We start from the raw sequence: 14,885 nt of genomic DNA, 5'->3' as shown, positions 1-14,885 counted from the left end.
GTCCTCTCAACTTGCCCTCTGATAAAACATTTTTCTGAGTCGCAGTTACATCCGATGGTTACAAGGTGGCGCTGAATTCAGGTGAGAGCACAAGTATGCACAAAATCTTGGGGACTTTTGCCAGATTTATCGGTGGATCTTGCCTATTATTTTCAGAGGCTAGATATCGCCTAGAAATGCTTTTTAAAATAGGGATGCTGGGGTTATAATGTCTGGTCGGGGCTCAGCCCTTTCATTGCCTGCCCCCAGCAAAATATTTATTATCAGCACATGTGAGTGGTGAGTGCTTTATGGAAAATAGCATATATTGGGACAATGAATGTAGCAGATGAGGCGATCGAGATGTCTACCTACGTGTTTGTTTATTTTTTTATATAACGGCTGATTATTCTGTTTCTGATATTTCAGTTTTGTGACATGTTGCATTAAAATATATCCTGCTTGGAGAATATATAAATATTTGCACTGCGTTGGCCGGGAATCAAACCCGGGTCAACTGCTTGGAAGGCAGCTATGCTCACCACTATACCACCAACGCCCTCTGATGTGTGTCCTCTAGGTTCCAGATGTTACAACGCCGAGTGCAGTGGCAATCTTGCACCGGTTCCAATGGTGCATTTGGTGTGGATACCAACATGAAAAGCTGTAGAAATTGTCTTGCAGAGGGTAAAGAACTGGGGATTGAAACCAAGGATAAAGCTGTGCAGAAGAGAAGAAATGGAAAGCAGCAGTACAAATAGTGGAAATGAGCATATGGGCAGCATCGGAAGCAAAGCAGCGAAGAGAAAGGGAGTAAATTCCATGAAATGCATAGGAGATTGATAAAAGCAGAACAAAAAGGGAAGAATGAAATTCAAAGCATGCCCCGAAAAACGTGTGAAGGTCCCACCTGTCATTTATGCTTCTAATTGGGTATCTTTACTTTCAAAGTATAGGGTTGATCCTTTGACGATCACTCTCTTGATTTACAGCAGAGACAGATAGTTGAGAAGTCTTTTCTCACATAGCTAGCACAAGCCTGCGCTTTTCCTTGCTGGCAGGGTGGAAATGACAGATTAGTCCTAGGAAGAAAAATCAAGCAATATTAGCAGAGGATGGTTTCGATCCATCGACCTCTGGGTTATGGGCCCAGCACGCTTCCGCTGCGCCACTCTGCTCCCTTGTGAAAGTGCTCTCTTTATGCAGAGGAGGAGCTTTCAGCGGAGTGGCAAGGGATTGGTGGGGCTCTCTCCTCATTTGCCTAAGCACATCGCAAGGTATGCTGGGTACAGAAAATCTTCATCTTCCCCACTCACAGTCAGTCATAACTGAAAGTGCAGACCCTCTTAGGAATTAGCCGTTTCAGGCCTTTACCAAGACAGCAGCTCTCTGTCCCTGTCCTTTCTCTGTGATCCTAGCACTAGCATACTCAGGATTTGGCTTTACCTGGGAGCCAGAGATCTACCCGGTGAGGGCTTGCCCGGTGTGAGGCTTTTGAGCGTTTGGGAGCGTTCGGGACGTGAGAGGACGCTGGACAGGAAACTATGCCAATTTGAAGTATCCAACCTTCCTGCTGCAGTGAGAGGCTCTTTCCGTGGAAATCTGCCACTTGGAGTCCTCTCAACTTGCCCTCTGATAAAACATTTTTCTGAGCCGCAGTTACATCCGATGGTTACAAGGTGGCGCTGCATTCAGGTGAGAACACAAGTATGCACAAAATCTTGGGGACTTTTGCCAGATTTATCGGTGGATCTTGCCTATTATTTTCAGAGGCTAGATATCGCCTAGAAATGCTTTTTAACATAGGGATGCTGGGGTTATAATTTCTGGTCGGGGCGCAGCCCTTTCATTGCCTGCCCCCAGCAAAATATTTATTATCAGCACATGTGAGTGGTGAGTGCTTTATGGAAAATAGCATATATTGGGACAATGAATGTAGCAGATGAGGCGATCGAGATGTCTACCTACGTGTTTGATTATTTTTTTATATAACGGCTGATTATTCTGTTTCTGATATTTCAGTTTTGTGACATGTTGCATTAAAATATATCCTGCTTGGAGAATATATAAATATTTGCACTGCGTTGGCCGGGAATCGAACCCGGGTCAACTGCTTGGAAGGCAGCTATGCTCACCACTATACCACCAACGCCCTCTGATGTGTGTCCTCTAGGTTCCAGATGTTACAACGCCGAGTGCAATGGCAATCTTGCACCGGTTCCAATCGTGCATTTGGTGTGGATACCAACATGAAAAGCTGTAGAAATTGTCTTGCAGTGGGTAAAGAACTGGGGATTGAAACCAAGGATAAAGCTGTGCAGAAGAGAAGAAATGGAAAGCAGCAGTACAAATAGTGGAAATGAGCATATGGGCAGCATCGGAAGCAAAGCAGCGAAGAGAAAGGGAGTAAATTCCATGAAATGCATAGGAGATTGATAAAAGCAGAACAAAAAGGGAAGAATTAAATTCAAAGCATGCCCCGAAAAACGTGTGAAGGTCCCACCTGTCATTTATGCTTCTAATTGGGTATCTTTACTTTCAAAGTATAGGGTTGATCCTTTGACGATCACTCTCTTGATTTACAGCAGAGACAGATAGTTGAGAAGTCTTTTCTCACATAGCTAGCACAAGCCTGCGCTTTTCCTTGCTGGCAGGGTGGAAATGACAGATTAGTCCTAGGAAGAAAAATCAAGCAATATTAGCAGAGGATGGTTTCGATCCATCGACCTCTGGGTTATGGGCCCAGCACGCTTCCGCTGCGCCACTCTGCTCCCTTGTGAAAGTGCTCTCTTTATGCAGAGGAGGAGCTTTCAGCGGAGTGGCAAGGGATTGGTGGGGCTCTCTCCTCATTTGCCTAAGCACATCGCAAGGTATGCTGGGTACAGAAAATCTTCATCTTCCCCACTCACAGTCAGTCATAACTGAAAGTGCAGACCCTCTTAGGAATTAGCCGTTTCAGGCCTTTACCAAGACAGCAGCTCTCTGTCCCTGTCCTTTCTCTGTGATCCTAGCACTAGCATACTCAGGATTTGGCTTTACCTGGGAACCAGAGATCTACCCGTTGAGGGCTTGCCCGGTGTGAGGCTTTTGAGCGTTTGGGAGCGTTCGGGACGTGAGAGGACGCTGGACAGGAAACTATGCCAATTTGAAGTATCCAACCTTCCTGCTGCAGTGAGAGGCTCTTTCCGTGGAAATCTGCCACTTGGAGTCCTCTCAACTTGCCCTCTGATAAAACATTTTTCTGAGCCGCAGTTACATCCGATGGTTACAAGGTGGCGCTGCATTCAGGTGAGAACACAAGTATGCACAAAATCTTGGGGACTTTTGCCAGATTTATCGGTGGATCTTGCCTATTATTTTCAGAGGCTAGATATCGCCTAGAAATGCTTTTTAACATAGGGATGCTGGGGTTATAATTTCTGGTCGGGGCGCAGCCCTTTCATTGCCTGCCCCCAGCAAAATATTTATTATCAGCACATGTGAGTGGTGAGTGCTTTATGGAAAATAGCATATATTGGGACAATGAATGTAGCAGATGAGGCGATCGAGATGTCTACCTACGTGTTTGATTATTTTTTTATATAACGGCTGATTATTCTGTTTCTGATATTTCAGTTTTGTGACATGTTGCATTAAAATATATCCTGCTTGGAGAATATATAAATATTTGCACTGCGTTGGCCGGGAATCGAACCCGGGTCAACTGCTTGGAAGGCAGCTATGCTCACCACTATACCACCAACGCCCTCTGATGTGTGTCCTCTAGGTTCCAGATGTTACAACGCCGAGTGCAGTGGCAATCTTGCACCGGTTCCAATCGTGCATTTGGTGTGGATACCAACATGAAAAGCTGTAGAAATTGTCTTGCAGTGGGTAAAGAACTGGGGATTGAAACCAAGGATAAAGCTGTGCAGAAGAGAAGAAATGGAAAGCAGCAGTACAAATAGTGGAAATGAGCATATGGGCAGCATCGGAAGCAAAGCAGCGAAGAGAAAGGGAGTAAATTCCATGAAATGCATAGGAGATTGATAAAAGCAGAACAAAAAGGGAAGAATTAAATTCAAAGCATGCCCCGAAAAACGTGTGAAGGTCCCACCTGTCATTTATGCTTCTAATTGGGTATCTTTACTTTCAAAGTATAGGGTTGATCCTTTGACGATCACTCTCTTGATTTACAGCAGAGACAGATAGTTGAGAAGTCTTTTCTCACATAGCTAGCACAAGCCTGCGCTTTTCCTTGCTGGCAGGGTGGAAATGACAGATTAGTCCTAGGAAGAAAAATCAAGCAATATTAGCAGAGGATGGTTTCGATCCATCGACCTCTGGGTTATGGGCCCAGCACGCTTCCGCTGCGCCACTCTGCTCCCTTGTGAAAGTGCTCTCTTTATGCAGAGGAGGAGCTTTCAGCGGAGTGGCAAGGGATTGGTGGGGCTCTCTCCTCATTTGCCTAAGCACATCGCAAGGTATGCTGGGTACAGAAAATCTTCATCTTCCCCACTCACAGTCAGTCATAACTGAAAGTGCAGACCCTCTTAGGAATTAGCCGTTTCAGGCCTTTACCAAGACAGCAGCTCTCTGTCCCTGTCCTTTCTCTGTGATCCTAGCACTAGCATACTCAGGATTTGGCTTTACCTGGGAGCCAGAGATCTACCCGGTGAGGGCTTGCCCGGTGTGAGGCTTTTGAGCGTTTGGGAGCGTTCGGGACGTGAGAGGACGCTGGACAGGAAACTATGCCATTTTGAAGTATCCAACCTTCCTGCTGCAGCGAGAGGCTCTTTCCGTGGAAATCTGCCACTTGGAGTCATCTCAACTTGCCCTCTGATAAAACATTTTTCTGAGTCGCAGTTACATCCGATGGTTACAAGGTGGCGCTGCATTCAGGTGAGAGCACAAGTATGCACAAAATCTTGGGGACTTTTGCCAGATTTATCGGTGGATCTTGCCTATTATTTTCAGAGGCTAGATATCGCCTAGAAATGCTTTTTAAAATAGGGATGCTGGGGTTATAATGTCTGGTCGGGGCTCAGCCCTTTCATTGCCTGCCCCCAGCAAAATATTTATTATCAGCACATGTGAGTGGTGAGTGCTTTATGGAAAATAGCATATATTGGGACAATGAATGTAGCAGATGAGGCGATCGAGATGTCTACCTACGTGTTTGTTTATTTTTTTATATAACGGCTGATTATTCTGTTTCTGATATTTCAGTTTTGTGACATGTTGCATTAAAATATATCCTGCTTGGAGAATATATAAATATTTGCACTGCGTTGGCCGGGAATCGAACCCGGGTCAACTGCTTGGAAGGCAGCTATGCTCACCACTATACCACCAACACCCTCTGATGTGTGTCCTCTAGGTTCCAGATGTTACAACGCCGAGTGCAGTGGCAATCTTGCACCGGTTCCAATCGTGCATTTGGTGTGGATACCAACATGAAAAGCTGTAGAAATTGTCTTGCAGAGGGTAAAGAACTGGGGATTGAAACCAAGGATAAAGCTGTGCAGAAGAGAAGAAATGGAAAGCAGCAGTACAAATAGTGGAAATGAGCATATGGGCAGCATCGGAAGCAAAGCAGCGAAGAGAAAGGGAGTAAATTCCATGAAATGCATAGGAGATTGATAAAAGCAGAACAAAAAGGGAAGAATGAAATTCAAAGCATGCCCCGAAAAACGTGTGAAGGTCCCACCTGTCATTTATGCTTCTAATTGGGTATCTTTACTTTCAAAGTATAGGGTTGATCCTTTGACGATCACTCTCTTGATTTACAGCAGAGACAGATAGTTGAGAAGTCTTTTCTCACATAGCTAGCACAAGCCTGCGCTTTTCCTTGCTGGCAGGGTGGAAATGACAGATTAGTCCTAGGAAGAAAAATCAAGCAATATTAGCAGAGGATGGTTTCGATCCATCGACCTCTGGGTTATGGGCCCAGCACGCTTCCGCTGCGCCACTCTGCTCCCTTGTGAAAGTGCTCTCTTTATGCAGAGGAGGAGCTTTCAGCGGAGTGGCAAGGGATTGGTGGGGCTCTCTCCTCATTTGCCTAAGCACATCGCAAGGTATGCTGGGTACAGAAAATCTTCATCTTCCCCACTCACAGTCAGTCATAACTGAAAGTGCAGACCCTCTTAGGAATTAGCCGTTTCAGGCCTTTACCAAGACAGCAGCTCTCTGTCCCTGTCCTTTCTCTGTGATCCTAGCACTAGCATACTCAGGATTTGGCTTTACCTGGGAGCCAGAGATCTACCCGGTGAGGGCTTGCCCGGTGTGAGGCTTTTGAGCGTTTGGGAGCGTTCGGGACGTGAGAGGACGCTGGACAGGAAACTATGCCAATTTGAAGTATCCAACCTTCCTGCTGCAGTGAGAGGCTCTTTCCGTGGAAATCTGCCACTTGGAGTCCTCTCAACTTGCCCTCTGATAAAACATTTTTCTGAGCCGCAGTTACATCCGATGGTTACAAGGTGGCGCTGCATTCAGGTGAGAACACAAGTATGCACAAAATCTTGGGGACTTTTGCCAGATTTATCGGTGGATCTTGCCTATTATTTTCAGAGGCTAGATATCGCCTAGAAATGCTTTTTAACATAGGGATGCTGGGGTTATAATTTCTGGTCGGGGCGCAGCCCTTTCATTGCCTGCCCCCAGCAAAATATTTATTATCAGCACATGTGAGTGGTGAGTGCTTTATGGAAAATAGCATATATTGGGACAATGAATGTAGCAGATGAGGCGATCGAGATGTCTACCTACGCGTTTGATTATTTTTTTATATAACGGCTGATTATTCTGTTTCTGATATTTCAGTTTTGTGACATGTTGCATTAAAATATATCCTGCTTGGAGAATATATAAATATTTGCACTGCGTTGGCCGGGAATCGAACCCGGGTCAACTGCTTGGAAGGCAGCTATGCTCACCACTATACCACCAACGCCCTCTGATGTGTGTCCTCTAGGTTCCAGATGTTACAACGCCGAGTGCAGTGGCAATCTTGCACCGGTTCCAATCGTGCATTTGGTGTGGATACCAACATGAAAAGCTGTAGAAATTGTCTTGCAGTGGGTAAAGAACTGGCGATTGAAACCAAGGATAAAGCTGTGCAGAAGAGAAGAAATGGAAAGCAGCAGTACAAATAGTGGAAATGAGCATATGGGCAGCATCGGAAGCAAAGCAGCGAAGAGAAAGGGAGTAAATTCCATGAAATGCATAGGAGATTGATAAAAGCAGAACAAAAAGGGAAGAATTAAATTCAAAGCATGCCCCGAAAAACGTGTGAAGGTCCCACCTGTCATTTATGCTTCTAATTGGGTATCTTTACTTTCAAAGTATAGGGTTGATCCTTTGACGATCACTCTCTTGATTTACAGCAGAGACAGATAGTTGAGAAGTCTTTTCTCACATAGCTAGCACAAGCCTGCGCTTTTCCTTGCTGGCAGGGTGGAAATGACAGATTAGTCCTAGGAAGAAAAATCAAGCAGTATTAGCAGAGGATGGTTTCGATCCATCGACCTCTGGGTTATGGGCCCAGCACGCTTCCGCTGCGCCACTCTGCTCCCTTGTGAAAGTGCTCTCTTTATGCAGAGGAGGAGCTTTCAGCGGAGTGGCAAGGGATTGGTGGGGCTCTCTCCTCATTTGCCTAAGCACATCGCAAGGTATGCTGGGTACAGAAAATCTTCATCTTCCCCACTCACAGTCAGTCATAACTGAAAGTGCAGACCCTCTTAGGAATTAGCCGTTTCAGGCCTTTACCAAGACAGCAGCTCTCTGTCCCTGTCCTTTCTCTGTGATCCTAGCACTAGCATACTCAGGATTTGGCTTTACCTGGGAACCAGAGATCTACCCGTTGAGGGCTTGCCCGGTGTGAGGCTTTTGAGCGTTTGGGAGCGTTCGGGACGTGAGAGGACGCTGGACAGGAAACTATGCCAATTTGAAGTATCCAACCTTCCTGCTGCAGTGAGAGGCTCTTTCCGTGGAAATCTGCCACTTGGAGTCCTCTCAACTTGCCCTCTGATAAAACATTTTTCTGAGCCGCAGTTACATCCGATGGTTACAAGGTGGCGCTGCATTCAGGTGAGAACACAAGTATGCACAAAATCTTGGGGACTTTTGCCAGATTTATCGGTGGATCTTGCCTATTATTTTCAGAGGCTATATATCGCCTAGAAATGCTTTTTAACATAGGGATGCTGGGGTTATAATTTCTGGTCGGGGCGCAGCCCTTTCATTGCCTGCCCCCAGCAAAATATTTATTATCAGCACATGTGAGTGGTGAGTGCTTTATGGAAAATAGCATATATTGGGACAATGAATGTAGCAGATGAGGCGATCGAGATGTCTACCTACGTGTTTGATTATTTTTTTATATAACGGCTGATTATTCTGTTTCTGATATTTCAGTTTTGTGACATGTTGCATTAAAATATATCCTGCTTGGAGAATATATAAATATTTGCACTGCGTTGGCCGGGAATCGAACCCGGGTCAACTGCTTGGAAGGCAGCTATGCTCACCACTATACCACCAACGCCCTCTGATGTGTGTCCTCTAGGTTCCAGATGTTACAACGCCGAGTGCAGTGGCAATCTTGCACCGGTTCCAATCGTGCATTTGGTGTGGATACCAACATGAAAAGCTGTAGAAATTGTCTTGCAGTGGGTAAAGAACTGGGGATTGAAACCAAGGATAAAGCTGTGCAGAAGAGAAGAAATGGAAAGCAGCAGTACAAATAGTGGAAATGAGCATATGGGCAGCATCGGAAGCAAAGCAGCGAAGAGAAAGGGAGTAAATTCCATGAAATGCATAGGAGATTGATAAAAGCAGAACAAAAAGGGAAGAATTAAATTCAAAGCATGCCCCGAAAAACGTGTGAAGGTCCCACCTGTCATTTATGCTTCTAATTGGGTATCTTTACTTTCAAAGTATAGGGTTGATCCTTTGACGATCACTCTCTTGATTTACAGCAGAGACAGATAGTTGAGAAGTCTTTTCTCACATAGCTAGCACAAGCCTGCGCTTTTCCTTGCTGGCAGGGTGGAAATGACAGATTAGTCCTAGGAAGAAAAATCAAGCAATATTAGCAGAGGATGGTTTCGATCCATCGACCTCTGGGTTATGGGCCCAGCACGCTTCCGCTGCGCCACTCTGCTCCCTTGTGAAAGTGCTCTCTTTATGCAGAGGAGGAGCTTTCAGCGGAGTGGCAAGGGATTGGTGGGGCTCTCTCCTCATTTGCCTAAGCACATCGCAAGGTATGCTGGGTACAGAAAATCTTCATCTTCCCCACTCACAGTCAGTCATAACTGAAAGTGCAGACCCTCTTAGGAATTAGCCGTTTCAGGCCTTTACCAAGACAGCAGCTCTCTGTCCCTGTCCTTTCTCTGTGATCCTAGCACTAGCATACTCAGGATTTGGCTTTACCTGGGAGCCAGAGATCTACCCGGTGAGGGCTTGCCCGGTGTGAGGCTTTTGAGCGTTTGGGAGCGTTCGGGACGTGAGAGGACGCTGGACAGGAAACTATGCCATTTTGAAGTATCCAACCTTCCTGCTGCAGCGAGAGGCTCTTTCCGTGGAAATCTGCCACTTGGAGTCATCTCAACTTGCCCTCTGATAAAACATTTTTCTGAGTCGCAGTTACATCCGATGGTTACAAGGTGGCGCTGCATTCAGGTGAGAGCACAAGTATGCACAAAATCTTGGGGACTTTTGCCAGATTTATCGGTGGATCTTGCCTATTATTTTCAGAGGCTAGATATCGCCTAGAAATGCTTTTTAAAATAGGGATGCTGGGGTTATAATGTCTGGTCGGGGCTCAGCCCTTTCATTGCCTGCCCCCAGCAAAATATTTATTATCAGCACATGTGAGTGGTGAGTGCTTTATGGAAAATAGCATATATTGGGACAATGAATGTAGCAGATGAGGCGATCGAGATGTCTACCTACGTGTTTGTTTATTTTTTTATATAACGGCTGATTATTCTGTTTCTGATATTTCAGTTTTGTGACATGTTGCATTAAAATATATCCTGCTTGGAGAATATATAAATATTTGCACTGCGTTGGCCGGGAATCGAACCCGGGTCAACTGCTTGGAAGGCAGCTATGCTCACCACTATACCACCAACACCCTCTGATGTGTGTCCTCTAGGTTCCAGATGTTACAACGCCGAGTGCAGTGGCAATCTTGCACCGGTTCCAATCGTGCATTTGGTGTGGATACCAACATGAAAAGCTGTAGAAATTGTCTTGCAGAGGGTAAAGAACTGGGGATTGAAACCAAGGATAAAGCTGTGCAGAAGAGAAGAAATGGAAAGCAGCAGTACAAATAGTGGAAATGAGCATATGGGCAGCATCGGAAGCAAAGCAGCGAAGAGAAAGGGAGTAAATTCCATGAAATGCATAGGAGATTGATAAAAGCAGAACAAAAAGGGAAGAATGAAATTCAAAGCATGCCCCGAAAAACGTGTGAAGGTCCCACCTGTCATTTATGCTTCTAATTGGGTATCTTTACTTTCAAAGTATAGGGTTGATCCTTTGACGATCACTCTCTTGATTTACAGCAGAGACAGATAGTTGAGAAGTCTTTTCTCACATAGCTAGCACAAGCCTGCGCTTTTCCTTGCTGGCAGGGTGGAAATGACAGATTAGTCCTAGGAAGAAAAATCAAGCAATATTAGCAGAGGATGGTTTCGATCCATCGACCTCTGGGTTATGGGCCCAGCACGCTTCCGCTGCGCCACTCTGCTCCCTTGTGAAAGTGCTCTCTTTATGCAGAGGAGGAGCTTTCAGCGGAGTGGCAAGGGATTGGTGGGGCTCTCTCCTCATTTGCCTAAGCACATCGCAAGGTATGCTGGGTACAGAAAATCTTCATCTTCCCCACTCACAGTCAGTCATAACTGAAAGTGCAGACCCTCTTAGGAATTAGCCGTTTCAGGCCTTTACCAAGACAGCAGCTCTCTGTCCCTGTCCTTTCTCTGTGATCCTAGCACTAGCATACTCAGGATTTGGCTTTACCTGGGAGCCAGAGATCTACCCGGTGAGGGCTTGCCCGGTGTGAGGCTTTTGAGCGTTTGGGAGCGTTCGGGACGTGAGAGGACGCTGGACAGGAAACTATGCCAATTTGAAGTATCCAACCTTCCTGCTGCAGTGAGAGGCTCTTTCCGTGGAAATCTGCCACTTGGAGTCCTCTCAACTTGCCCTCTGATAAAACATTTTTCTGAGCCGCAGTTACATCCGATGGTTACAAGGTGGCGCTGCATTCAGGTGAGAACACAAGTATGCACAAAATCTTGGGGACTTTTGCCAGATTTATCGGTGGATCTTGCCTATTATTTTCAGAGGCTAGATATCGCCTAGAAATGCTTTTTAACATAGGGATGCTGGGGTTATAATTTCTGGTCGGGGCGCAGCCCTTTCATTGCCTGCCCCCAGCAAAATATTTATTATCAGCACATGTGAGTGGTGAGTGCTTTATGGAAAATAGCATATATTGGGACAATGAATGTAGCAGATGAGGCGATCGAGATGTCTACCTACGCGTTTGATTATTTTTTTATATAACGGCTGATTATTCTGTTTCTGATATTTCAGTTTTGTGACATGTTGCATTAAAATATATCCTGCTTGGAGAATATATAAATATTTGCACTGCGTTGGCCGGGAATCGAACCCGGGTCAACTGCTTGGAAGGCAGCTATGCTCACCACTATACCACCAACGCCCTCTGATGTGTGTCCTCTAGGTTCCAGATGTTACAACGCCGAGTGCAGTGGCAATCTTGCACCGGTTCCAATCGTGCATTTGGTGTGGATACCAACATGAAAAGCTGTAGAAATTGTCTTGCAGTGGGTAAAGAACTGGGGATTGAAACCAAGGATAAAGCTGTGCAGAAGAGAAGAAATGGAAAGCAGCAGTACAAATAGTGGAAATGAGCATATGGGCAGCATCGGAAGCAAAGCAGCGAAGAGAAAGGGAGTAAATTCCATGAAATGCATAGGAGATTGATAAAAGCAGAACAAAAAGGGAAGAATTAAATTCAAAGCATGCCCCGAAAAACGTGTGAAGGTCCCACCTGTCATTTATGCTTCTAATTGGGTATCTTTACTTTCAAAGTATAGTTTTGATCCTTTGACGATCACTCTCTTGATTTACAGCAGAGACAGATAGTTGAGAAGTCTTTTCTCACATAGCTAGCACAAGCCTGCGCTTTTCCTTGCTGGCAGGGTGGAAATGACAGATTAGTCCTAGGAAGAAAAATCAAGCAATATTAGCAGAGGATGGTTTCGATCCATCGACCTCTGGGTTATGGGCCCAGCACGCTTCCGCTGCGCCACTCTGCTCCCTTGTGAAAGTGCTCTCTTTATGCAGAGGAGGAGCTTTCAGCGGAGTGGCAAGGGATTGGTGGGGCTCTCTCCTCATTTGCCTAAGCACATCGCAAGGTATGCTGGGTACAGAAAATCTTCATCTTCCCCACTCACAGTCAGTCATAACTGAAAGTGCAGACCCTCTTAGGAATTAGCCGTTTCAGGCCTTTACCAAGACAGCAGCTCTCTGTCCCTGTCCTTTCTCTGTGATCCTAGCACTAGCATACTCAGGATTTGGCTTTACCTGGGAGCCAGAGATCTACCCGGTGAGGGCTTGCCCGGTGTGAGGCTTTTGAGCGTTTGGGAGCGTTCGGGACGTGAGAGGACGCTGGACAGGAAACTATGCCAATTTGAAGTATCCAACCTTCCTGCTGCAGCGAGAGGCTCTTTCCGTGGAAATCTGCCACTTGGAGTCATCTCAACTTGCCCTCTGATAAAACATTTTTCTGAGTCGCAGTTACATCCGATGGTTACAAGGTGGCGCTGCATTCAGGTGAGAGCACAAGTATGCACAAAATCTTGGGGACTTTTGCCAGATTTATCGGTGGATCTTGCCTATTATTTTCAGAGGCTAGATATCGCCTAGAAATGCTTTTTAAAATAGGGATGCTGGGGTTATAATGTCTGGTCGGGGCTCAGCCCTTTCATTGCCTGCCCCCAGCAAAATATTTATTATCAGCACATGTGAGTGGTGAGTGCTTTATGGAAAATAGCATATATTGGGACAATGAATGTAGCAGATGAGGCGATCGAGATGTCTACCTACGTGTTTGATTATTTTTTTATATAACGGCTGATTATTCTGTTTCTGATATTTCAGTTTTGTGACATGTTGCATTAAAATATATCCTGCTTGGAGAATATATAAATATTTGCACTGCGTTGGCCGGGAATCGAACCCGGGTCAACTGCTTGGAAGGCAGCTATGCTCACCACTATACCACCAACGCCCTCTGATGTGTGTCCTCTAGGTTCCAGATGTTACAACGCCGAGTGCAGTGGCAATCTTGCACCGGTTCCAATCGTGCATTTGGTGTGGATACCAACATGAAAAGCTGTAGAAATTGTCTTGCAGTGGGTAAAGAACTGGCGATTGAAACCAAGGATAAAGCTGTGCAGAAGAGAAGAAATGGAAAGCAGCAGTACAAATAGTGGAAATGAGCATATGGGCAGCATCGGAAGCAAAGCAGCGAAGAGAAAGGGAGTAAATTCCATGAAATGCATAGGAGATTGATAAAAGCAGAACAAAAAGGGAAGAATTAAATTCAAAGCATGCCCCGAAAAACGTGTGAAGGTCCCACCTGTCATTTATGCTTCTAATTGGGTATCTTTACTTTCAAAGTATAGGGTTGATCCTTTGACGATCACTCTCATGATTTACAGCAGAGACAGATAGTTGAGAAGTCTTTTCTCACATAGCTAGCACAAGCCTGCGCTTTTCCTTGCTGGCAGGGTGGAAATGACAGATTAGTCCTAGGAAGAAAAATCAAGCAGTATTAGCAGAGGATGGTTTCGATCCATCGACCTCTGGGTTATGGGCCCAGCACGCTTCCGCTGCGCCACTCTGCTCCCTTGTGAAAGTGCTCTCTTTATGCAGAGGAGGAGCTTTCAGCGGAGTGGCAAGGGATTGGTGGGGCTCTCTCCTCATTTGCCTAAGCACATCGCAAGGTATGCTGGGTACAGAAAATCTTCATCTTCCCCACTCACAGTCAGTCATAACTGAAAGTGCAGACCCTCTTAGGAATTAGCCGTTTCAGGCCTTTACCAAGACAGCAGCTCTCTGTCCCTGTCCTTTCTCTGTGATCCTAGCACTAGCATACTCAGGATTTGGCTTTACCTGGGAACCAGAGATCTACCCGTTGAGGGCTTGCCCGGTGTGAGGCTTTTGAGCGTTTGGGAGCGTTCGGGACGTGAGAGGACGCTGGACAGGAAACTATGCCAATTTGAAGTATCCAACCTTCCTGCTGCAGTGAGAGGCTCTTTCCGTGGAAATCTGCCACTTGGAGTCCTCTCAACTTGCCCTCTGATAAAACATTTTTCTGAGCCGCAGTTACATCCGATGGTTACAAGGTGGCGCTGCATTCAGGTGAGAACACAAGTATGCACAAAATCTTGGGGACTTTTGCCAGATTTATCGGTGGATCTTGCCTATTATTTTCAGAGGCTATATATCGCCTAGAAATGCTTTTTAACATAGGGATGCTGGGGTTATAATTTCTGGTCGGGGCGCAGCCCTTTCATTGCCTGCCCCCAGCAAAATATTTATTATCAGCACATGTGAGTGGTGAGTGCTTTATGGAAAATAGCATATATTGGGACAATGAATGTAGCAGATGAGGCGATCGAGATGTCTACCTACGTGTTTGATTATTTTTTTATATAACGGCTGATTATTCTGTTTCTGATATTTCAGTTTTGTGACATGTTGCATTAAAATATATCCTGCTTGGAGAATATATAAATATTTGCACTGCGTTGGCCGGGAATCGAACCCGGGTCAACTGCTTGGAAGGCAGCTATGCTCACCACTATACCACCAACGCCCTCTGATGT

The 14,885-nt window shown here is 45.6% G+C and overlaps 10 non-coding genes across 10 annotated transcripts; all 10 read right to left on the bottom strand.

The window, feature by feature from the left end:
• Positions 1-466: 466 nt before the first annotated feature.
• Positions 467-538, bottom strand: TRNAG-UCC (transfer RNA glycine (anticodon UCC)). The gene has a single exon. It is a non-coding gene; the product is annotated as a tRNA-Gly (tRNA).
• Positions 539-2,059: 1,521 nt separating this feature from the next.
• Positions 2,060-2,131, bottom strand: TRNAG-UCC (transfer RNA glycine (anticodon UCC)). Its single transcript has one exon. It is a non-coding gene; the product is annotated as a tRNA-Gly (tRNA).
• Positions 2,132-3,652: 1,521 nt separating this feature from the next.
• On the bottom strand, positions 3,653-3,724 carry TRNAG-UCC (transfer RNA glycine (anticodon UCC)). The gene has a single exon. It is a non-coding gene; the product is annotated as a tRNA-Gly (tRNA).
• A 1,521-nt stretch (positions 3,725-5,245) lies between these two features.
• Positions 5,246-5,317, bottom strand: TRNAG-UCC (transfer RNA glycine (anticodon UCC)). Its single transcript has one exon. It is a non-coding gene; the product is annotated as a tRNA-Gly (tRNA).
• Positions 5,318-6,838: 1,521 nt separating this feature from the next.
• On the bottom strand, positions 6,839-6,910 carry TRNAG-UCC (transfer RNA glycine (anticodon UCC)). The gene has a single exon. It is a non-coding gene; the product is annotated as a tRNA-Gly (tRNA).
• A 1,521-nt stretch (positions 6,911-8,431) lies between these two features.
• On the bottom strand, positions 8,432-8,503 carry TRNAG-UCC (transfer RNA glycine (anticodon UCC)). The gene has a single exon. It is a non-coding gene; the product is annotated as a tRNA-Gly (tRNA).
• Positions 8,504-10,024: 1,521 nt separating this feature from the next.
• On the bottom strand, positions 10,025-10,096 carry TRNAG-UCC (transfer RNA glycine (anticodon UCC)). The gene has a single exon. It is a non-coding gene; the product is annotated as a tRNA-Gly (tRNA).
• A 1,521-nt stretch (positions 10,097-11,617) lies between these two features.
• On the bottom strand, positions 11,618-11,689 carry TRNAG-UCC (transfer RNA glycine (anticodon UCC)). Its single transcript has one exon. It is a non-coding gene; the product is annotated as a tRNA-Gly (tRNA).
• A 1,521-nt stretch (positions 11,690-13,210) lies between these two features.
• Positions 13,211-13,282, bottom strand: TRNAG-UCC (transfer RNA glycine (anticodon UCC)). Its single transcript has one exon. It is a non-coding gene; the product is annotated as a tRNA-Gly (tRNA).
• Positions 13,283-14,803: 1,521 nt separating this feature from the next.
• Positions 14,804-14,875, bottom strand: TRNAG-UCC (transfer RNA glycine (anticodon UCC)). Its single transcript has one exon. It is a non-coding gene; the product is annotated as a tRNA-Gly (tRNA).
• Positions 14,876-14,885: the final 10 nt, after the last annotated feature.

The sequence above is a fragment of the Triturus cristatus genome, chromosome 11 (genome assembly GCF_964204655.1).
Source record: "Triturus cristatus chromosome 11, aTriCri1.1, whole genome shotgun sequence".
In the NCBI taxonomy this organism is placed as follows: Eukaryota; Metazoa; Chordata; class Amphibia; order Caudata; family Salamandridae; genus Triturus; species Triturus cristatus.
Note: the sequence above shows the minus strand (reverse complement) of the source record. Positions and strands in the feature narration are given on the sequence as shown.